Raw genomic sequence first — 23,308 nt, forward strand, 5'->3', positions numbered from 1 at the left:
CGCAGCAGGCGGCGGGTGGGACAGGCACCAAGCTTCCCGCTCTGCCCGGTGAGGGCACAGGCTGAGAGCTGAGGTGACCTGCAAAGGCCCGAGGGCGGGGGCCCGGCCAGGCTGGCTTCCGTGTGGCCCGTTGCACCGCAAACGCCCGCTCTGCCGCCCTCCCACCCCGACGCAAACAGGTGAGCCACGGCAAGCTGGACCGAAGGCTTTGCATTGTTCTAAAAAATTACCGTCTAACTATGCAAACAGACACCAAGTTTTAACAGCAGAGAGAGTTTGCTTGTGGCGATACTCAATCGGGCCCGCACCGCAGGCATGACTCCCGGTCTGCGCCGGGTCCTGCAAAGCACCCGTGCGAGGCGCGGCGTAACGCGTAACGTGCAGCGGCAGCTTCCCAGCCGCGGCCGCTGACGCAGCTGGCGATCGCTTTTTCAAACAGCACGTGCAGACCTGTGTTCACAACTACCTCACGTCTGTGGAACAGGCTCCTGGAAGCGAGCGTAAAGGACGCGTTTTTAGTCGATGCTGCCAAACCGCTGTCCGCACGGGTTGAGGGAACCTGCGGAGAAGTGCCGCGCTCCCGGCGGAGGGTCTGGCCTGCTTCCAGCTCTTTCCTCCCGACAGGGCCTCCAGGGCGCCCGCCAGGGGACGCGCTTTCGCCGCCGCTTCCGGGCCTCAGCGCCTTGTCACGGGCTCCTGCCTCGGGGCCCCACGTTTCTTCCCGTCGCGACTGGCAGGAGGCCCGCGACCCCGCACCCTTCGAGAGACCCAGGTGTCCCCCAGCGCCGACAGCCCGCCCCACCCGGCTCCAGGAAGGGCGGGAAGGAGGCTAAGGGCCGAGCTCATGGAGAGGGTCCCGGAGTTCGGGAAGGAGGTGGGCTCGGGGGGCACCCCGAACACTGAGGGGGCCCGGCCCGGCGGGCACAGAGGGGGCGGGGGGCAGGCGGCTCTGCCCTGCGTCCTGCCCGGACACCTCCGTCTGGCCGTGGCCCTGCGCCGCCGGACCTCTCCCGGCGCCCTTCTCCCCGCGGGGCCCGAGAAGCCTCCCCGGCGGCCCGCCCCGGACGCCCCCCACGTTCACTCACCTTCATCCGCACGCCCCCAACTACCCGCGCCAGGCGCCCGGGGCCGCTTCCACGCTCGGCGCGCACGTGCTCCGCCCGCACGTCCGGGGAGGCGGCGGGAAGGCGCGGTCGCTACAGAGTATCAAGGTCTCCGCCAATCCCTGCGAGGGCCCCGCCCGACGACCCCCGCCCGTGCCCTGCGCCCCGTAAGTCCGGGGGGCCTGCGGGTCCGCCAGCCTGGGTTTGGGGCGTTCCGGTGTTTCTCGGGGAGCCGAGAGGTTCTCGGGGGTCCGTGGCATCCGGGGGGCTGCACGGGAGCCGACAGGTTGGGGGGCGAGGGGGGGCGTTGAAGGCGCCACCCAGCCTGCTTCTGCGCGTTCTCAGGTCCCAGAAGGAGCGGAGCCGGGGTCCTGGGGGCGCTGGGATGGGGTGGAGGAGAGGGCGCCACGACCCCCGGCCCCTGCAGCAGGAGGAAGCTGTGACCCTGGATTAACCCCACGCCACCGCCCTGGAGCTCTGCGGAGACAAAGCCCGGCTGGGATCGCAGCCCGGGGGGCAGACACCCCCGCCCCGCCCGTGCCTCCGCACCCCCAGCCGGAGGCCCCCGGCGATCCCACCCCCGCGTGACCCTGGGGCGCAGCTGCGCGCAGCGGAGAGGCCTTCGCGACGCTGGGGGCCTGGGGGCCCGAGTTCTCGGTGACCCTGGTCAGCCATGCAGGGGAAGCCTCTGAAGTGCCGCCGTCCTGGCTCGGACACGGTCTGGCCTCTCCCCTGTGCAGTTTAGTTTGGGGAGATGTTGCACACACAGCGAGCTGGAAGGCGCTCTAAGAGAGGAGACGAGGAGGGTTTCGAGTTGCTTTTTAAAGGGTGGTCAGGGCAAAAATTTTCTGACATCAAAGCTCATGCCTAAACTTACGCAAAAGACTTCGGCAGAAAGAGAAACATTTTAGCGTTTGTTCACTTGAAAATCTGGAGACGACCCAAGCGCCTGGTGGACTATTGCTAAACACATCACACTTCGCAAACAGGATGGGCTCCTGGAGGGTAATTAGTAGTTGCGCGGAGAAAGAATGCTTCCTGACCCGACTAGTGATACATTGTACAATAAAAACCGCTGTTATAAAGCAGTGTGAGTGAGACGAGCCCATTTGAAAAGTACAGACACACGATGTATGCCACATTGTTAAACCCTGGTTGCCCCCGGGTGACAAAATTATTGTTTTATTACTTTTATTTGGCTTTTAAATTTTCTCCTTTTGCTTATCCATGTTTTCTAATTTTTATAAAAAGATAATCTGTTTTTCTCGTTTTAAGGTTCTTTTCAAGAAGTGAGAGAAAAAACATAGACAGCAGGGTTGGGGGAAGCAATCCCCACCGTCCAAATATACTAAGGCGGACATGGGTGAACAGAGAGGAAATTGGAGATTTGCTGCAGGAAACCCTCCTGTCGTGGGAATGCGATCGCAGGCCCTTCCTCCAGGACCAGCTGGTGCTCAGTGAGGATATTCCTGGTTGCACTCCACCCGCGAAGCATCAGTGAAGTTAAAACCTCAATGGAAACCAAAATGTCCAGGTACCTACGTTATTAAATTTAAATGTAATTCAACAAATTTTATGATTCTAATTCATTGTTATAAAATCAGTTACTTTTTTTGGCTGCCAAGTGAGACGTTATTGTTTACAAACATTGTCTTATTTGAGCCTCCCAAGCCCCCTCTGAGCGAGTTATGTTCCCTTGTTACTAAAAAGGAAATAGGTCCCAGTGCATTTAAAACACTTCCAACCAGTAAGTGGCCTCCTTTAACTGTCAGACTCAAAAGCATACATTCTTAACTTAAGCACATAATAATTTCAAGTATTCTAAATCAGGGCAAACTCTTCATAAGCTTCATTTTTAATAGAGGTCCGATCTTCCAACAAAAGGTAGGCCAAAAGGTAATTATCTAACACCCACTGTAAATAGAGGCTGCCTCTCTCTTCCATGCTCACTAGTCTGAAATGCAATCATTACCACATAACGCAACCTAAGGCATACTTACCTGCTATTTCCTTATTTTCTATTCTCTTCTGGACCCAGTCTACCTGGGGCGGACTCCCAGTTCAATTGCTTAATAGCTGTGTGACTTTGGACAAGGTACTGATCCTGTACCGTCTCTCCTCTTGGTAAAGTTTATGATTTGTAATAATAACAGGCCCTCTTTCCTCTTTGGTTTGAGATCATTAAATGAGTCAGTACTCTACACGCACTATCTTCTTTACCATTTTGTTTCTTACCGGTGTTGTTCACTTTTAACACATTCAAAATCTGGTAAGGGAACTTCCGCCTTAGGACTTCTCCTTTTCAGAAATGTCCTGGCCATTCATGTACTTTCCCCCATAGTGAGTAGCTGAACACATTTTTTAAAATCCCTGATCCACGGAAGGCTGCAAGCCCATCTAGATACAGCCTCCTAAGAACCTCTACTTCACCCTGAACCCCTCTTCCCTCCAGGGAATTACCTTCGTTCCCAGAGGTCCCCCTGAGGGAGTTCCTCGCCCACCTGCACTGCCCCATGAAGCCTTCTCGAAGCCCCAGGGTGAGTACCCCCTGGCAGATTTGTCAGATTTGTCTAATCTGTCTGTATATTGGGGTTCTTGTAGCCATTGGAGACCAGTCCTTTGGGCCGTTCGTTGGGTTCACAGAACTACGGGGAGCAGGCCGTCTGGGGAACACCCTTGGGAAACCAATGCCTGACAGAAAAAGAGAGGGGATGTTTGACGTCCTGGGTAGAATGTTGAGAAGGACAGAGGGAACGTAAACAAGAGCTTGAAAGAGTGACTCAGCTGTCCTTCCTTTCTTGGAAGATGGCAGGTGCAGGTGGGGTAGGGAACAGGAAAACCCTCCCAACATACTGACCCAGAGGCACTAGGAATGCTTTTTTTTTTTTCTTTTTTTTGCTAGTGAATCCATGATGATCAAAATATTAAAAAAAAATTTTAAAGATGAGATGAGTATTACCGATTTTTCCTTCTGCTTCAGGGTCAGAGGTGGCTGGGCAGTGGTGCTGTGCCCAAACAAGGCCCACTTCACCTGCTACAAACCTTCTTTCCCTCTGGTGGTAGGTCAGGTGCAGGGTGGGGACAGGGACTCAGAGCCCAAGGTTTATTTACTGAGCATACGGGACTCTGTGAGGTGGGTATTTTGCCATCATTCCCATGTGACAAGATGCCCATCAGAGAGGTTAAGTCACTGGTCTACTCACAGAACTGGTAGGGGGTGGGTTTGAGGTTAGCCCACTCCCATCTGGCCCTCAAGTGTTGGTTTTCACGTCACCCAGCAGCACACTGACTCGGAGGGTGGGAGAGAAGGAGGGAAGCCTCGCTGCGCACTACATTCTCGTTACTCAGTAACCGTGCTTGTTACACTCCAGGCCGAGGCTGGACACTGACATCACAGATGAGTGAGTGTCCCTGCGTTTGAGGAATCCATCCTCTCAGGACCTGTTGATTGCCTACTCTGTGCAGAGCAGGAAAAAAATCAATCTATTTATCTATTTTTGTCATTGAAAAAAACCTAAATAGATATTTAACCAAAAGTATTTTAAATTAACATAATATTACATGTGAAAACTTGCACAGACATACAAGTCCAAGAAAATGAAAGCACATTGTGAAAGTTCTTGATGATTTTGATTTTCTATCCTTGTAAGTTACATAAAGTGCACAGATCTTTAGGGTTTACCTCTGATTTTTCCATACGTGCAGATACTGTGTCCTCACCATTTCCAGCACGCTTCAAGGCTCTCTCGTGCTTGTTTCCAGTCACTACCCCCCCACGGTGACCACCCTGGACTTAAGTCACCAAATGTTAGCTTTGCCTGTTTTTGCACTTGATCTGCCTTCTCAAATGCTACAAAATTTCCCCCATGTAACCTTCTAGAAGGTCAGTTTTTTTCCCCTTTACATTTAGGTGTACAATTAATCTGGAAATAATTTTAACTTATGGTACGAGGTATGGGTGTGTCAACTGCCCCCCCCCTTCAATAGGACATCCAATTTACCTGATTTATTGAAGAGTCTTCACTATTGCACTACAGTGGCACTTTTTGTCTTAAATCAGATGATGGTACATGTGTGGGTCTGCTTCTGGGCTCTCTGATCTGTTGTTCCATTGGTCTGTTTGTCCAACTTTACACAAAACCATACTATTTTAATCATGGGATAAGTTGATATTCAGTGTGTATCCTTCAATTTTCCTCCTCTTTGTCTTTGCTATGCTTCACCCTTTGCATTTTTACGTGAATTTCAGAATCAGCTGGTTAATTTTGACAAAAATGCATCTACTAGGACTCTGAGATGGCACTGAATTTATACAACTTGGGAAACGTTTGAGAACAATATTGAGTCTCCCAATTCTCAAATATAAAATAGATCTCATTTATTTAATTTCAAGCAGTATTTTGTAGTTTTCTGTATAGAGGCTTTTCTTTAGCCTTATTTCTGATATTTTTGATGCTATTGTCAATGGTACTTTTCGTTCCATTATCTAATTGTTTTGTAATATATGGAAATACCAATGACTTTTGTATATTGACATTCTATCAATATCTAGCAACTCTGCTAAATTCACATAATTCTAACAGGTTCTGTAGATTCTTTTGGGTTTTCTAGGTACATAAACGTATTGTGTAGGAATGACAAGTTTTCTTTCATTCTTTCTAATCTTCACAGTTTTAAAAAAACTTATTCCATGGTTAGGACCACCAATATTCAGTGTTGAATTAAAGAGGTAATAGTTGGGACTTCCCTAGTGGTCCAGTGGTTAAGACTCCACGCTCCCAATGCAGGGGGCCCAGGTTTGATCCCTGGTCAGGGAACTAGATCCTGCATGCTGCAACTAAGACCTAGTGCAGCCAAATAAATAAATATTTTTTTAAAAAGTAACATTATTAATTAAAAATTGTATTTTGCTATCTTGCTAAATTGATTTGTTACAGTGGCTTTAAAAATTCTTTTTATTGGAGCACAGTTGATTTACAGTGTTGTGTTAGTTTCTGCCATACAGCAAAGTGAATCAGTTATACATATATCCACTCTTTTTTAGAGTCTTTTGCCATATAGGTCATTACACAGTATTGAGTAGAGTTCCCTGTGCTATACAGTAGGTCCTTATTAGTTACCTATTTTATATATAGTATGGTATATATGTCAACCCCAATCTCCCAACTTTTCCTCCACCCGCCCTCCCCAAGGTGCCTTTTTTTTGGGTAAAGTTTTAAAAGGAGTTTCAGTGAAGGCAGTCGTGCTGTCTCTGAATAAAGTTGTCATTCTTCCTTTCCAATCTGTATCCCTTTTTTTTTTTTGGCCACGCCACGTGGCTTGTGGGATCTTAGTTCCCCGACCAGGGACTGAACCCTTGCCCTCAGCAGTGACAGCACAGAGTCCTAACCACTGGACTGCCACGGAATTCCCACCAATCTGTATCTTTTTAATTTCTTTTTCTTGCCTTATGCAGTCAGCTAAATCTTCCAGTACAATGTTGAAAGAGAGTGGATATATTTCACTTGTTCTCAGTCTTAGGGGAATCTATTCACTCTTTGACCGTTACGACATTAACTGTAGACATTTTTCAGATGTGCTTTATTAGTTTGAGGAAGTTACTTCCTATTCCTAGTTTGCTGAGGTTTTTTATCATGAATGTTATGGAATTTGAACAAATGCTTTTACTATGCCTGTTGATGTGGCCGTATGATTTTTATTTTTTAGTTGGTCAGGTATGAATTAGTGATTGGATTTTGAATATCGAATCAGCCTCAGCTTTGTCTTCCCAAGATAAACTCCAATTTGCCTTCATGTATTGCCCTTTTATATATTGCTGGATTAAATTAACTAGTTTTGAGGACTTTTACATCTATGTTCATGAGGAACATTTGTAGTTTTTTAAACAATTTGTAATCCTTTTTTTTTTTTTAAAAATCAGGGTAATACTGACTTCATGAGTTAAGAATTTGTCATCTATTTTCTGGAAGAGTTTGTATAGAATTGGTATTACTTCTTTCTTAAATATTTGCTAGAAATCATCAGTGAAATTATCTGAGCCTGGGTTTTTCTTTGTTGGGAGATTTTTAACTGAATTTAAGTTCTTTAAGAAATGTAATAGGTTACCCTTTCTTGAGTAAGCTTTGGTAGTTTGTGTCTTTCAAGAATTTAGTCCATCAAAGTTGTCAAATCTGTGTTTTGTGTTGCTTATCCCTTCCACTGTTTTTGTTTCACTGGTTTCTGGTCTTATCCTTACTATTTCATTCCTATTTACATTGGGCTTTACTCTTCTTTTCCTAGTTCCTTAAGGTAGGACTTTAGATTATTGATGCGAGATCCTTATTCTTTTCTAACGTAAGCATTTCGTGCTATTAATTTCTCTCTACACACTGCTTTTTCTGCATCTCAAAATTTTTGATATATGTTGTATTTTAATTTGTACACATCGTATATAATAATAATTCAAAATATTTTCCATATTATGCTTGAAATTTCTTGGACCCATGAATTATTTAGAATTGTGTTGCTTAATTTCCAAGTGTCGGAGACTTTTCTTTTCTTGCTGCAATTGATTTCTTGTTAAACTGCACTATAGATGGGAGAAATTTTGCATGGTTTCAATTATTTAAAAAATTTTAGGATTAATGACTTAGGACATGATCTGTAATGGTGAATGCTTCACATGTAATTGAAAAGAATGTGTATTCTTCTGTTGGATGTTCTAGACATGTCTACCAGGTCCAGCTTATTGATGGCATTATTCAGGGCTTCTATAGCCTTGCTGATTTTTAGTCTCCAAGTTATGTTACTGAGATATAACTGTTGAAGTGTCCAACTAAAATGGTAGAGTATATTTCTCATTTCAGCTCTGTTTTTACATGATTTTGAAGCTTTCTTGTTAAGTACATGCACATTTAGAATTGTCTTTTGGGTAAAATGATGGTTTTCATTATATAAGGTACCTATACATTGCTGATAATTTTCTTTGCTCTGAATATATATTTTCTTCCATAAAAGGGCACATATTTTCTAATGTCAGCTCTCAGGCTGGGAGATAGGGTGGGGCTGAGTCAATCTGATATGTATTTCAGCTGTCTGAGCTTTGTTGAAGCTTTTGGTTGATTTAGTGCAAAACTGCCTTCAGATATTTTGAGGGCAAATCAGAATGTTTCCCTCAGCAGGGCCTGGAATCTGAGTGTGGAGACGCCGTAGAGATTTGCTTGTGCTCACAGCCAAGCTGCCAGCTCTCAGAGCTGTGCAAAACATCTCCTTGCCTTACAGCCTATAGTTTATTTTGGTTTTTCTAAATAGACTATCACATCTCCAAACAAAAGGATTTTTGTTTCAGCCCCAATCCCCAATTCCTTACAACTTTTTCTTCTCACACATTGGCTAGAATTGCCATTACATTGCTATAATTAAAATGACGAGAATTCTTTAATTTGATAATTTGATTAAAAAGTGGCAATAACTAAAGCTATTCTGGGTAATCTATGTAGAAGGAACTAATTAATAATGGCAGCAGACTACACAAAGCATATTTTACAGTACAGAGAAAGATAACACCTAAACATCCTAGGTCTTATGATGTAATCCTTATTGTTTTCCTGGTTATTACATTTACTTACACACTTTAAAAAATCTTTATGTTCTATTATGAACATGCATATCATTGACATTTAAACATTTTCTCCATCTTTTCCTAAAAGTTTGGAACATCTTTACAACTTCAAAGTAATTTGTAAAGGAAATTATTTTTTCCAAGTGAACCAAAATAATAGTGAAGTAAACTTTTCTGCTGAGGCTTTATCCCATTTGAAACATTCATAAAATCTTCTTTTCTTGTATTTTTTTTTCTGGCTTGGTTTCTCCAAGGTATGAGCTTCTAATACCTGCAATTCATTCGTTTTATATTTTCTCTCATTAAAATCCTAATTCTTAATAAATTATGAATTTCAAAGGATTGTATTCTATATTCATTTGCATTATGGGATTCCTCTTTGTGGATGTTAGCATGTTAAAAAATGACTTCTGACATTCATTTCATTCATATTGTTCCTTACCTGCACAAACTTAAAGAAATGGTATGACTTCTTGCTGAGAACTTTCATAGGGTTCACTGAATTGATAGGGTTCCTGTGTACATTTACTGATTTTTTTTGTGTATATAAAAAACAGCATTCTTTGGATGCCCCTCCACATGCCATACATACACGGTGTACCATGAGATTATTCCATTTATAGAGTTTCTCTCTTGTACGAATTTTCTGGGAATTCCTGTGAATTGACTTTTTTTAAAAAAAAATTTATTTATTTATTTTTGGCTGCATTGGGTCTTCATTGCTATGCGCGGGCTTTCTCTAGTTGCGTCAAGTGGGGGCTGCTCTTCATTGCACGGGCTTCTCATTGCGGTGGCTTCTCATGTTGCAGAACATGGGCTCTAAGCGCGCGGACTTAAGTAGTTGTGACGCGTGGGCTCAATAGTTGTGGCTCGCGGGCTCTAGAGCACAGGCTCAGTAGTTGTGGCACACGGGCTTAGTTGCTCCACGGCATGTGGGATCTTCCTGGACCAGGGCTCGAACCCATGTCCCCTGCATTGGCAAGCGGATTCTTAACCACTGTGCCATCAGGAAAGCCCTGAATTGACTTTTGAGAGAAAGTTTCTTACATTTACTTCACCAATATGTTTCTCATCTGTATGAGTTCTCTGATGCATAATGAGCTGTGACTTCCAACAAAAGGCTTTCCCACATTCGCTGCACTTACAGGGTTTTTCTCCTGTATGAGTCCTCTGATGTGCACTGAGAATTGATTTCCGAGAGGTTTTTCCACATTCACTGCACCCATAGGGTTTCTCCCCTAATAAGTTCTCTGATGTACAATGAGCTGAGATTTCCTAATGAAGGCTTTTTCATACTCGTTGCATTGAGAGGGCTTCTCTCTTTTGTGCATTCTGATGTATAATGAGCCTTAATTTTTCACTGAAGGATTTCTGACATTGACTGCATTTATAAGGGTTTTCCCCTGCATGAGTTCACTCATGTACAATGAGAAGTGACTTCCAAATGAAGGCTTTTCCGCATTTGTGACATTCGTATGGTTTGTCTCCTGAATGAGTTCTCATGTGTATAATGAGGTATGACTTGCTACTAAAGGCTTTCCCACACTCACTGCACCCATAAGGTTTTTCCCCAGCATGAGTTCACTGATGTGAGATGAGCTGATCTTGTCTATTAAAGGCTTTCTCACATTCACTGCATTCATAGGGATTCTCTCCTGTGTGGGTTCTCTGATGTACAATAAGGTTTGACTTTGTATTAAATGCTTTCTGACATCCACTGCATTCAGAGGGTTTCTCTCTTGTATGAGTTCTCTGATGTATCAGGAGCTGTGACTTCAAACCAAAAGTTTTCCCACAGTCATTGCATTCATAGGGCTTCTCCCCTGCATGAGTTCTCTGCTGTGAAACGAGCTGGTATTTCCGACTGAAGGCTTTCTCACATTCACTGCATTCGTAAGGATTCTCCCCTGTGTGAACTCTCTGATGTATAACAAGTTGTGAATTAAAACTGAAGGCTCTCCGACATTCACTGCATTCATGGAGTTTCTTTCTTGTGTGAGTCCTCTGATGTATAATGAGGTAGGACTTTATCCTAAAAGCTTTCCCACATTCATTGCATCCATAAGGTTTCACTCCTGTGTGACTTATCTGATGTACAATGAGCTGTGACTTAAAAGTAAAGGCTTTCCCACATTCACTACAACCATAAGGTTTCTCTCCCGTGTGGGTTCTCTGATGTACCATGAGGTTTGAGTTTGTATTAAAGGCTTTTTGACAATCACTGCATTCATAGATTTCTCTCCTGTATGAATTCTTTGATGTATAATGAGTTGTGATTTCAAACCAAAAGCTTTCCCACGTTCATGACACCAATAGGGTTTCTGACCTGAATGAGTTCTCTGGTGTGAAACAAGCTGGTCTTTCCTACTGAAGACTTTCCCACATTCACAGCATTCATAGGGATTCTCCCGTGTGTGAATTCTTTGATGTATAGCAAGTTGTGAATTGAAACTGAAAGTTTTCTGACAAACACTGCATTCATGTAGTTTCTTTCCTGTGTGAGCTCTTTGATGAACAATGAGGTAGGACTTGCTGCTGAAGTCTTTCCCACATCCAGTACATTTGCAGGGTTTTTCTTGTGAATGAGTTTGCTGATGCACCACAGGGTATGACTTGCTGCTGAAGGCCTTCCCATAGTAACTGCATTCAAAGGGTTTTCCTCCCATACGTATTTGTTGGCATATGAGCTGTGACTTTCTGTTCGCAGTTTTTCCAGATTCATTACTTTCACTATTTTATTCCAGTAAGAGCTTGCTCATGTTTAGAATGGAAGGATGATTCCCCATGTGCATGAAACCCATTAGGATTCTTTCCAGCATAATTATTACTGAAATCTATATTATATTTCAGACTCTTTCCATTTGTGACATATTTATGAACTTTTTGTCTTTTTATAAAAATTTTTAAATTTTTGGTTGTGTTTGATCTTCGCTGCTGTGTGTGGACTTTCTCTAGTTGCGGTGCACGGGCTTCTCATTGTTGTGGCTTCTCTTGTTGCGGAGCACGGGCTCTAGGCATGCAGGCTTCAGTAGTTGTGGCACGTGCACTCAGTAGTTGTGGCTTGCAGGCTCTAGAGCGCAGGCTCAGTAGTTGTGGCACACGGGCTTAGTTGCTCCGTGGCATGTGGGATCTTCCTGGACCAGGGCTCTAACCTGTGTCCCCTGCATTGGCAGGCAGACTCTTAACCACTGCACCACCAGGGAAGCCCTGAAGTTTTTGTCTTGAAGAAACATAATCTGTACGAAGAAGACATAGTTTTCCAAATGCAGTACACTGATAGCCTTTTGACATACTTCTCAGCTTGCCTTGATTTTCCTGATGCCATTCCATACCACCATCAATTTCCCAGACTTCGTCTAGAAATGAAAATACTCACGCTATAAATAGTAACATGATCCTAGTACAGCATAAAATTGCCTTATAAATGTCATTTCATGAGGTTTTTCTTAGTTTCTGAAGTCAATTCTGAATGTAAGTAAAATCTCAAGTGTAAACATACCCAGACTCCTGGGCTCTGGGTAAAACAAAGCAAAACAAAACATGAAAATAGGCAAAGGGAACTGACAATAAATAAAGGTAGTCTTGAGTTTCAAAATTTTGCATAATGTCTTCTTTAGAAAGCACAAGGAAAAATGAGCAAAATATAAAGAAGTGGGAAGAGATCTCTGAGCATAGGCTTCATTCAACAAATAATCGTTAAATACTATTATGTGCCAAACACTGTGCTAAGCTCAGGAGAAAGAGCAGAACCATTGCAGGTTGGTTTACAGTCCTCCTGGGAATAAAGTTCCGCTGAATACTCAAAGAGATGAAAATAAATTCACAAGAAACATCATCGAGATGTTTCAGAACACTGACAAGCAGCAGCTAATAAAGCTTCCAGAGAAACCAAAAAAGTTTCACATAATGGATCAAAATTTAGAATGGATCTGACTTCTCATTAGCATCACTAGAAGAGAAAAACAGAGGATTCAGGAGTAAAGTAGAGGCACAGGTCGCAAAATCTATATCAAATGCACTGTTTCAAAGGAAGCTACTGTGAGAGGTGTTCCAACAAAACAAACCAAGAAAAAAGGTGACACAATGAAAATAGAAAAGAAAATCTAAAAGGAGATTCCAGGATAAAAACTGTACAATCAGGTCTTGAGAAAAATCAGGTTACACTGGAGCAAGTCAAACGACATGGGAGTGATGTCACCAGGAAGATGAAATTGACAGAATCACTAATTTAGCTGAATGTACCAAAAGAATATTTAGACATGTGAAGACGAGTCTGGGGTTAAATTAATTATAAATACATTAATGATAACAGAGAAAACTTTGTAGGAAAATAAAACAACTCAAGAGAAAAAATGATTTATGAACAAAACTAACCATTGTACACTTGCACGATTTGCCCATGAAAAGAAATTACATGGTCGTAAAGATATAAAAACTGAAGACTGATCTAAGTATGAAATAGCTTGATTAGGATGATGGAGGTATGGGAAGAGAGTGTGTGTATCGTGGGGAAGAGGAAATCTTTACCCTTCATACTGAATAATTAGAGGAGAAAATCAAGGTGTAAGAGAATAAGTTGTTTATTTAGAAAACATGGAGGTAAGTACCATAAGAAAGAGCTAAAAGAGATGAAATTGTTTTTCTCGGGGGGGGGGGGAATGAAAAACAGAAGGGGCAGGGTGCACAGAATGCTGTTTAAACATAGAAAAAACTCCAAAATCCAAAAATACAAAGTAGATAGGGAACTAGACCCAGGACTAAGTCCTCAGTCATAATCACAAATATTTGGAGGTTGAATAGAAGAGAGAATGGGTAGAGTTGACCTAGGTGTCCCAAAGTAATATGCTGACCAAGGCAATGGGCAGAAAAGAGTATTAAGAGAACACAGAAGCAGGTCAGGTTTGAAGATTGCAACATCACAGGATCTTAATACCTCATTTCAGGTTTCCCTACATCCTAAATTTGAACCCTCTTATTCATTTTGTACACAACCTCCAAATTATATTTTCCCAAACATCAATTCCCAACTGGGACAGTACCCACCATATGCAGTGAGAAATGAACATGAGCATGTCTGACTATTACAATGGCTTTGGAGGGAGTATTACTGGCTATTACTGGATTGACCAAAAAGTTCCTTTGGTTTTTAAGTAAACATAGAAGATACGTTTTTCATTTTCACCAAGAACTTTACTGAACAACATAGTCACCATTTTGTTCCACTACCTTCTGCCATTTTTCAGGCAACTTCATAATTCCATCTTCCCAAAACTTTTTATCTTTTTGAGCAAAGAACTGTTCCAGGTGCCTTTTACAGTCTTCCAGGGAATTGAATTTTCTTCCATTAAGAGAATCTTGTAAAGACCGAAATAAATGGAAATCCAAAGGTGCAATGTCTGGTGAATATGGCAGATGAATCAGAACTTCCCAGCCAAGATGTAACAGTTTTTGCCTGGTCATCAAAAAAACATGCAGTCTTGCATTATCCTGATGGAAGATTATGTGTTTTCCGTTGACTAATTCTGGATGCTTTTTGTCGAGTGCTGCTTTCAGTTGGTCTAATTGGGAGGAGTACTTGTTGGAAGTGATCATTTGGTTTCCCAGAAGAAGCTCATAATAGAGGACTCCCTTCCAATCCCACCATATACACAACATTACCTTCTTTGGATGAAGACCAGCCTTTGGTGTGGTTGGTAGTGGTTCATTTCGCTTGCTCCACGATCTCTTCTGTTCCACATTATTGTACAGTATCCACTTTTCATTCGCCCATCACAATTCGTTTTAAAAATGGAACGTTTTCATTACATTTAAGTAGAGAATCGCATTTGGAAATATGGTCAAGAAGGTTTTTTTCCCTTAACTTATATGGAACCCAAACATCTAAGCAATTAACATAATCAAGCTGGTGCAAATGATTTTCAATCTTTGATTTGGATATTTTGAGTATGTCGGCTATCTCCCTTTTGATATAACGTTAATTTTCTCAATTAATGTCTCAATTTGATTGCTATCAACTTGAACTGGTCTACCTGACCGTGGAGTATCGTCCAGAGAGAAATTTTCAGCATGAAACTTCGCAAACCACGTTTGACATGTTAGATCAGTCACAGCCCCTTCTTCATATACTGCACAAATCCTTTTCTGCATTTCAGTTGCGTTTTTACCTTTCTTGAAATAATACAGTGTAATAGGCCAAAAATGTTGCTTTCTTCCATCTTCAATATTAAAATGGCTACACAAGAATTCACGAATTTTGATAAGTTGTTTTTTAATGCACGCTGATACGACAGCTGTCACAATACAATCTAACAAAACTGTTTGGAATGAAGTGAGGGTTAGGGTTAGGGTGTCCAGCCTACGTCCCGTTCAGCTGTGAGTGTAGATGTGGTCCATCCAGTTGCATCACAGCCCCTGATCGAATTTTGTAAGAATTCCTCTCTCTCTCACTGTCTTTTTTTTTTTTAATTTATTTTTATAATGGGGTGTAGCTGATTTTCAATGCTGTGTTTCTTGGTGCTGTACATCCACTTGAGTCACTTACAGAGAGACATCAATAAATTCTTTTCCAGTTTCTAGTAGTCAGATATATGTTTTTTCTGTGAATAGAGTGTGCCGAGTCCAGTTCCTTGAGCAATGAGTATGTCTTGGCGATTACATTATTGGTGTATGGAATGGTATCTGTGCCAATTTCAACCTCCTGGTTTATGCATCACCACACCACACTTTTCCCCTTAAGCAGCCATAAGTGTGTTTTGTAAATGTGTGATGGTGTTCTGTTTGTAATTCAGTTCATGTTTGGCGATTTTTAGATTCCCTTTATAAGTGATATCTTATGATAAGTTTCTTTTGCTGTCTAACTTATTTCACTCTCAATGACCGTACATAAGTCCCCCCCGAGTTCCTGCAACTGGCCTCATTTCATTGATTTCAGGGCTGAGTAATAGTCCGTTGTGCTTAAGTACCAAATTTTCTTTCACCATTTTTTCCTTCCAAGGACTTTTAAGTTGTACCCAAGTCGAGGCTGTTGTAAACATAGCAGCAGTAAACGGGGTGCCCGCATCCTGTGGATTGTTGGTTTTTCCAAGATATAGGCCCATGAGTGGAAGCGCCGTATGCTTTGTAGCTCTGTTTTTTAGATGTTTTAGGAAACACAGTACACTTCTCCAGAGTGGCCGTTGGCAATTTACATTCCCCCCTTCAGCGTAACAAGGCCTCTTTTCTCCTCTTCTTGTCCTGCATATCTGGTTTTTACCCTTTGTGAGGATGGTCCTTTTTTCTGATTCGAAGTGATACCTCTTTGTAGTGTTGATTTGCATTGCCTGCTTCTTTGGTTGGCCAAAAAGGGCGTATGCGTTTTTCCTGAATATATTCTGGAAGTGAAATTTGAGATACACCTTTTTTTTTTAATTGATTAATTAATTAATTTATTTTTGGCTGTGTTGGGGCTTCGTTTCTCTGCGAAGGCTTTCTCTAGTTGTGGCAAGCGGGGGCCACTCTTCATCGCGGTGCATGGGCCTCTCACTATCATGCCTCTCTTGTTGCGGAGCACAGGCTCCAGACGCGCAGGCTCAGTAGTTGTGGCTCACGGGCCTAGTTGCTCCATGGCATGTGGGATCTTCCCAGACCAGGGCTCGAACCCGTGTCCCCTGCATTAGCAGGCAGATTCTCAACCACTGTGCCACCAGGGAAGCCCCTTGAGTAGTTTTGTATTTAAAGTTTGTCTGTGGGGACTTCCCTGGTGACGCAGTGGTTAAGAGTCCGCCTGCCAGTTCAGGGGACACGGGCTCGAGCCCTGGTCCGGGAAGATCCCACATGCCGCAGAGCAACTAAGCCTGCGCGGCGCAACTACTGAAGCCTGCGTGCCTAGAGCCCTTGCTCCCCAACAAGAGAAGCCACTGCAATGAGAAGCCCGTGCACCGCAACGAAGAGTAGCCCCGCTCGACGCAACTAGAGAAAGCCCACATGCAGCAACGAAGACCCAACACAGCCAAAAATAAATTATAAAATAAAATAAAATTTGCCTCTGAATAACTTTGAGTGAATTTGGTAGAAGTTGTAAGGTTTGCATCTACATTCACTTCACTCCAAATGGTTTCCAATTAATTGTTCCTTAACTAATTTTAGAAAAGTTTTGGGATAGAGACTCCATTTTAGTTTGAATTTCCAGTTTAATGGATTCAGCAGTCCTGTCAGTAGGGCGCGCTGCCTCCAGTGACCTGTGAGGGAGGCGCGGCCTGCACTTCCTGCACTGACCACAGGGTGGCGCCGAGTTCGCCTCTCTGCCCCACAGCGCATGCTCGTTCCCTGCGAACTCCATTGTGAGGGCAGCTGAGAGGAGTTGAACCGCCTCAGGCGCGGGGGGCGGGGCCTTCGGGTAGGACTCCTGGCTCAGCCTCTCTGCTGAGAGGAGCTCGGTCTCCGTCTCCTTAGGACTCGCTGGGGTTTCGGCTTCAGGACAAAGTGGAGCTGCGTCCACGCTGACTAGGGAACTAGGTTTCCTGAGGACCCAGGTGATGCCTGAGGAAAAGGTGAAGAGACGGTGAGGAAAAGTGGGGAGAAGCTTCCTGTGGGCGACTGACCGTTGAGGGGGTCCGTCTTCGTGTGAGCGAGGGAGGGCTTGGCGTGGAAAGCTGGGTGTTTGGTCAGGTTTGTGTGCAGGGCAGCCAGCGTGAGTTATGGGGCGTCCAGTTTCCCCAGCACCATTTATCGTGGGGAGTGTCGTGCTCCTTGGTGTGTCCTTGGTCCCTGTGTCCTAAATTCACCGACCCCGTCCGTGTGGGTTGAATTCTGGTCTCTCTGTCCTGTTCCTCTGGTCCCTGTGCCCGTTTTGAGCCAGTTCCACACTGTTTTGGTGACTGTAGCTTCTCAGCAGAGTGTGACGTCAGGGAGGGAGTTGCCTCCAGCCCGTTCTCTTTTTTCAGGGTTTCTTTGGCTATTTGGGGTCCTTTGTGGTTCCCCACAGATATTAGGAGGATTTGCTCTGTTTTGGGGGAAAATACCATGGAATTTTGGGAGGGATTGCATTCACTGTGTCCACTGCTTTGGGTAGCATGGATGTTTTAACAACATTAATTGTTCCATTCCGTGGGAACAGGATATCTTTCCATTTATTGGTGTGTTTTTCACTGTCTTCATCAATGTCTTAAAGTTTTCAGTGTGCAGGTCTTTCACCTCCTTGGTTGACTTTATTCCCAGGTATTTTGTTCTTTTTGATGCATTTGTAAATAGGGTTGCGTTCTTTCTCTTTCTGATGGTTCATTATTAGTGTTTAGAAATGCAACTGATTTCTGTGTATTGATTTTGCAACTTTACTGAATTTATTAGTTCTAATAGTTTTTTTGTGGAATGAAGTGGAAAATTGGAATTCGAAAATCCCACTGTTTCTACCATATCCAGGTCGTCCACAACACGGAGGACAGCGGCTCCTAATATCACCTTCCCACAGCGCCTCTAAATGACATGTGGACTTTGGGTGAACTGGATCTGGGTAAGGCTTGGCTTCTATATGGAAGTCTGATGTTTTCTCTGCTTTTCTGGCATGCTATTGACGTACATGATGTTTTGAAAAGTAATTGACTTTCCAATAATTTCAAACATACAACTTTACATACATAAAAACAAGTCTTGTACCTTGATTAAATATACTCCTAAATATTGATGTTGACATTATTAAAAATGGAATTGTTTTCATAAATTCTTTTTCAGATTATTTTTTACCAGCGTATGCATATAAGATAGATTTTCATGAATTGATATTTTGTTCTATAACTTTGCTTCATTAGTTGATTAGCTCAAAGAATTTCTTTGCTGATTATAGGTAGTTTTATATATAAGATGATGTGACCTATGTTCTGTGAAGAGACACAGTTTTAATTTTTCCATTCACCCATAGATGCCTTTTATTTCTTTCCTCAAGATTCTGGGTAGAACTTCCAGTACACTGTTGAGTAACGGTGATGAAGGCCAGCTTGCTTGCCTTGTTCCTGATTTCAGGAGTAAATCTTGCAGTCTTTAACATTGAGCATGATGTTTGCTGTGGCTTTTTGTACTACTCTTTTCCATATTGAACAGATTTCCTTTTATTCCTGCTTTCTTGAGTGTTTTTCATGAAATAACACTGGATTTTCATTGTAGATTTTTTGCATTAATTGATACGATTATGTGTTTTTACTTCGCACCATTACTGTGGTTTAATACATTGCTTACTTTTAGTATGTTGAGCAACCTGAAACTTCTGGTGTAGAGATACTTGCTTATGGCATTATCCATTTAAAGTTCTGTTGGTTTCATGCTGCTATTATTTTGTGACAGATTTTTACATTCATATTTGTAAGTTATACTGGGGTAGTTTTCTTTTTTTTCCTTTATTTTTAAAATCTTTTTTAAAATAGTGGTTTTATTTCATTTTGTTTATTTATTTATTTTGGCCCCATCCCATGGCTTGTGGGATCTTAGTTCCCCAGTCAGGGATCGAACCCGAGCCCTTGGCAGTGAAAGCACAGAGTGCTAACCGCTGGGCCACCAGAGAATTCCCCAGTTTTCTTTTTCAAGATGTATTTGTATAATCTGATTAGACTTGGCTTGGTGTAAGTGGTTTGGAGGGTTAGCATTAGGGCTGGGGCTGGTGTGAGGGTTGGGGCTGTGTACGGTTTATGGTTGCTGTTATGGTTTAAGTTTTATGGTTAATGAGTTATTTATGGGTATGGTTAATGAATGTGTTTTATGGTTTGGTTATGGTTATGGTTTTGCTTATTGGTTAAGGTTTATGGTTTTGGTCTCAGGGTGTTAGGGTTCTGTGTTAGAGTGGGTGTTAGGGTATGGGTGAGAATTGGGGTACAGGTAGGATACGGGTGGAGCATGGGTTAGGGTAAGGTACAGGTTTAGGGTACGGGTTAGGCTAAGGTTAGGTCAGGGCGTAGGGTCAGGATCAGAGTTTAGGGTTAGGGTCCATGTCAGGATTAGTGTCAAGGTTGAGCGAGGCCATTGTTTTCTGCTCCTCCAGTGCTGGATTCTGATTGATAGATGAATGAAATGTCTGCTCTGGTCACCCACTGTTTCAAATTGAGCTCAGCCTTAGTCAAGGGTTCTTAGGGCCTCAGAGGTCATGCAGGGTTTCCCTCCACCCTCCCTCCTGGGAAGGGTGATGCAGGTCCCACACTGTCTGGGCAGCCCCAGGTCCAGCATGGCCCTGACATGCAGGATACTAAGTAGACGTTATGTAAGACTCGGTGCATCAGTCTGCCAGCCCCCAGGTGCTGCCTGTTTTTTAAAAAAATTAATTAATTAATTAATTTTTGGCTGTGTTGGGTCTTCATTGCTGCACGGAGGCTTTCTCTAGTTGCGGCGAGTGGGGGCTTCTCATTGCAGTGGCTTCTCTTGTTGCAGAGCACAGGCTCTTAGCGCGTGGGCTTCAGCAGTTGTGGCTCGCGGCTTCGAGAGCTCAGGCTCAGTAGTTGTGGCGCACGGGCTTAGTTGCTCCACAGCACGTGGGATCTTCCCGGACCAGGGCTCAAACCCGTGTCCCCTGCATTGGCAGGTGGATTCTTAAGCACTGCGCCACCAGGGAAGTCTGGTGTTGCGTTCTTGAGGGCTGGTGGGGCCCTCCTGGGACTGGACGGATCCTTTGTTCCATCTGCACGGGTGTCCAAGCAGCTCTCAGAACAGCCCTTGGCCTCTGAGCGTCCAGGCAGGCACCCACGTTCCTCCAGCTCAGGTTAGCCTTGGCCTCTCCAGCCCCCGTGGCCAATTACTGAGCTGATTGTGTCTTTACTCTTTAAAATTAAATCAGTCTCTCCAGGTGGGCGAGAAGTTTACTTGTGAACTTGGTTAGGGTTAGGGGTTAGGGGTTAAGAGTTAGGGGTTAGGATCAGGGTTAGGGCTAGGGCTAGGGCTAGGGGTTACGGTTAGGCTTAGGGTTGGGTTAGGGTTAGGGTTTAGGTTTAGGGTTAGGGTTAGTGTTGGGTTAGGGTTAGGGTTAAGATAGGGTTAGGGTTAGGCTTGGGTTAGGGTTAGGGTTTAGGGTTAGGGTGTCCAGCCTTATGTCCCATTCAGCTGTGAGTGTAGATGTAGTCAGTCCAGTTGCATCACAGCCCCTGATCGAATTTTGTAAGAATTCCTCTCTCTCTCACTGTCTTTTTTTTGTGATAATTAATTTTTATAATGGGGTGTGGCTGATTTGCAACGTTGTGTTTCTTGGTGCTGTACATCCACTTGAGTCACAGAGAGACATCAGTAAATTCTTTTCTAGTTTCTAGTGGTCAGATATATGTTTTTTCTGTGAATAGAGTGTGCCGAGTCCAGTTCCTTTAGCAATGAGTATGTCTTGGCGATTACATTATTGGTGTATGGAACGGTATCTGTGCCAATTTCAACCTCCTGGTTTATGCGTCACCGCACCACACTTTTCCCCTTAAGCAGCCATAAGTGTGTTTTGTAAATGTGTGATGGTGTTCTGTTTGTAATTCAGTTCATGTTTGGCGGTTTTTAGATTCCCTTTATAAGTGATACCTTATGATAAGTTTCTTTTGCTGTCTAACTTTTTTCACTCTCAATGACCGTACATAAGTCCCCCTGAGTTGCTGCACCTGGCCTCATTTCATTGATTTCAGGGCTGAGTAATATTCCATTGTGCTTAAGTACCAAATTTTCTTTCACCATTTTTTCCTTCCAAGGACTTTTAAGTTGTACCCAAATCGAGGCTGTTGTAAACATAGCAGCAGTAAGCGGGGTGCCCGCGTCCTGTGGATTTTTGGTTTTTCCAAGATATAGGCCCATGAGTGGAAGCGCCCTATGCTTTGTAGCTCTGGTTTTTAGATGTTTTAGGAAACACAGTACACTTCTCCAGAGTGGCCGTTGGCAATTTACATTCCCCCCTTCAGCGTAACAAGGCCTCTTTTCTCCTCTTCTTGTCCTGCATATCTGGTTTTTACCCTTTGTGAGGATGGTCCTTTTTTCTGATTCAAAGTGATACCTCTTTGTAGTGTTGATTTGCATTGCCCGCTTCTTTGGTTGGCCAAAAAGGGCGTATGCGTTTTTCCTGAATATATTCTGGAAGTGAAATTTGAGATACACCTTTTTTTTTTAATTGATTAATTAATTAATTTATTTTTGGCTGTGTTGGGTCTTCGTTTCTGTGTGAAGGCTTTCTCTAGTTGTGGCAAGCGGGGGCCACTCTTCATCGTGGTGCGCGGGCCTCTCACTATCGCGGCCTCTCTTGTTGCGGAGCACAGGCTCCAGACGCGCAGGCTCAGTAGTTGTGGCTCACGGGCCTAGTTGCTCCATGGCATGTGGGATCTTCCCAGACCAGGGCTCGAACCCGTGTCCCCTGCATTAGCAGGCAGATTCTCAACCACTGTGCCACCAGGGAAGCCCCTTGAGTAGTTTTGTATTTAAAGTTTGTCTGTGGGGACTTCCCTGGTGACGCAGTGGTTAAGAGTCCGCCTGCCAGTTCAGGGGACACGGGCTCGAGCCCTGGTCCGGGAAGATCCCACATGCCGCAGAGCAACTAAGCCTGCGCGGCGCAACTACTGAAGCCTGCGTGCCTAGAGCCCTTGCTCCCCAACAAGAGAAGCCACTGCAATGAGAAGCCCGTGCACCGCAACGAAGAGTAGCCCCGCTCGACGCAACTAGAGAAAGCCCACATGCAGCAACGAAGACCCAACACAGCCAAAAATAAATTATAAAATAAAATAAAATTTGCCTCTGAATAACTTTGAGTGAATTTGGTAGAAGTTGTAAGGTTTGCATCTACATTCACTTCACTCCAAATGGTTTCCAATTAATTGTTCCTTAACTAATTTTAGAAAAGTTTTGGGATAGAGACTCCATTTTAGTTTGAATTTCCAGTTTAATGGATTCAGCAGTCCTGTCAGTAGGGCGCGCTGCCTCCAGTGACCTGTGAGGGAGGCGCGGCCTGCACTTCCTGCACTGACCACAGGGTGGCGCCGAGTTCGCCTCTCTGCCCCACAGCGCATGCTCGTTCCCTGCGAACTCCATTGTGAGGGCAGCTGAGAGGAGTTGAACCGCCTCAGGCGCGGGGGCGGGGCCTTCGGGTAGGACTCCTGGCTCAGCCTCTCTGCTGAGAGGAGCTCGGTCTCCGTCTCCTTAGGACTCGCTGGGGTTTCGGCTTCAGGACAAAGTGGAGCTGCGTCCACGCTGACTAGGGAACTAGGTTTCCTGAGGACCCAGGTGATGCCTGAGGAAAAGGTGAAGAGACGGTGAGGAAAAGTGGGGAGAAGCTTCCTGTGGGCGACTGACCGTTGAGGGGGTCCGTCTTCGTGTGAGCGAGGGAGGGCTTGGCGTGGAAAGCTGGGTGTTTGGTCAGGTTTGTGTGCAGGGCAGCCAGCGTGAGTTATGGGGCGTCCAGTTTCCCCAGCACCATTTATCGTGGGGAGTGTCGTGCTCCTTGGTGTGTCCTTGGTCCCTGTGTCCTAAATTCACCGACCCCGTCCGTGTGGGTTGAATTCTGGTCTCTCTGTCCTGTTCCTCTGGTCCCTGTGCCCGTTTTGAGCCAGTTCCACACTGTTTTGGTGACTGTAGCTTCTCAGCAGAGTGTGACGTCAGGGAGGGAGTTGCCTCCAGCCCGTTCTCTTTTTTCAGGGTTTCT

This window comes from Balaenoptera acutorostrata, chromosome 13 (genome assembly GCF_949987535.1).
Source record: "Balaenoptera acutorostrata chromosome 13, mBalAcu1.1, whole genome shotgun sequence".
NCBI classification, from domain to species: Eukaryota; Metazoa; Chordata; class Mammalia; order Artiodactyla; family Balaenopteridae; genus Balaenoptera; species Balaenoptera acutorostrata.